Source organism: Micropterus salmoides, unplaced genomic scaffold, assembly GCF_014851395.1.
Source record: "Micropterus salmoides isolate LMB-PRFRI ecotype aquatic unplaced genomic scaffold, ASM1485139v1 Ms_hic_scaffold_17, whole genome shotgun sequence".
Lineage (NCBI taxonomy): Eukaryota > Metazoa > Chordata > Actinopteri > Centrarchiformes > Centrarchidae > Micropterus > Micropterus salmoides.
The window spans coordinates 30,746,990-30,748,532 of NW_024040817.1; the positions used below are offsets into that span (position 1 = coordinate 30,746,990).

Here is a 1,543-nt window from a genome sequence, read left to right on the forward strand (position 1 = left end):
CCTATCAAGAAGTGCAATTACCACCAGACAGGTACTGAATGTGATTTCACTTTTTCAGGTGAAACTTCATTCAAAGGGTGTGGAGTGGGAGTTTACATTCCTCATTTAATCTATTTTATCCCCTACAAAGGATGGCATGACTCACAGAGTAGCAAGTAGCAAGAAAGACTGACAAATAACATAAAAAAATGTCCTGCTAGAAATCACCCCACTTATTCTACACTGTAGTACACTTTATGCTTTTATCGCTTTATACCGTAATGGGAACCTGCACAACAGCTAAATCAGTGTATACTTGCTTTGAAAGCGTGTACATACTAACCCACTTTAAATTCCAGCCCGAATTGATCACGCACACTTATAACTGTGTGATGGCATACACATATCTTGTTCTGATTACCTGCTTGTATATAGTATTTTTATCTTACCTACTAATGCCTACATTCTTATTTAGTCCCTGTTCTTTCCTACGAACATCAAACTCTGATTACCCATCAGCATACTGCTCTCATTGGAAAAATACAATTCCACATACAAGGAAATTGCCTCGGTATATTGGTGCTTTTAAACATAAATATAGAAATATAAATATAGATAAAGTAAAGCGTTCAAACATGGACAAAATAATAATACAAATAGAAAAATCTACAGGATTAAGTAAAATTATTAACAAAGCAATGTGCAAAAAAACATTCACAGTAAATATGTGCAGTTTGTAGTAAAAAAGTAAAAAATTTATAAACGATGTATATAAAATGTGTAGTGTGGGAAGAGAAAATAAACCTAGACCTCAGGAGAAGGGGAAAGGGCAAAGAGGTGGTGTGTGATAGTGTGTGTGTGTGTGTGTGTGAGTGTTTCTTTATTCCAGACTCAGAGAAAGGGAGGAACAAGGACTGAGGTGTAATCCATTCACTGGACATCTGGCATGCAGCCCAAAATAGAACCAAGAATCCTGGTGCAGTAACAGGGAAAAGGAGTTGGCATAACTTTGTTCATTTCAGTGAGTAATGGTGTTCCGAACATGTTTATTGTTTTGATCTTGTGTAAATTGAATTTCGATGGTAATGGGATTGCTAATAGAAAGATTTTTTGTGTTCACAGTCTGTGATGAAGTCGGCTGTACTTGTCTGGATGAAAGAGATTGTCAGTCAACTTTTTTTTCAGTTGATAAAGGAAACCCAGTTATGCGCAGATATGTGCGATATGTCCTCAGTCTTACTAAACTTAACACAGGCCTGTTTCAACTTAATCTTTGTGAGCTAATATCTCCTTTCCTCTTGCTCATGTTGACTGGAATACAATGTATTATGTTCAATAAAGCAGTTGTCATACACTGCTGGGGAATTGGGAATTGTTGGATCTCTTCCCTGCTTAATATGAAAAGTGCAAAGAGATGACTTTTGTTATGAATTGGCGCTACATAAATAAAACTGACACTGAATACATTTGAAATAAGAAACCTGGATTTTAACATTTACCTAGCCAGGTAGAACTCCTGAATTCCAGAGTGAAAACAAAAGGCTGCTTATTGTAAAGAGACTCA

At 36.2% G+C, this 1,543-nt stretch overlaps 1 long non-coding RNA gene across 1 annotated transcript; it reads left to right on the forward strand.

Moving 5' to 3' along the window:
• The first annotated feature begins 749 nt into the window (after nt 1-749).
• Nucleotides 750-1,335, forward strand: LOC119906744. Its single transcript, XR_005445020.1, has 2 exons — nt 750-1,000; nt 1,102-1,335. It is a non-coding gene; the product is annotated as an uncharacterized LOC119906744 (long non-coding RNA).
• Nucleotides 1,336-1,543: the final 208 nt, after the last annotated feature.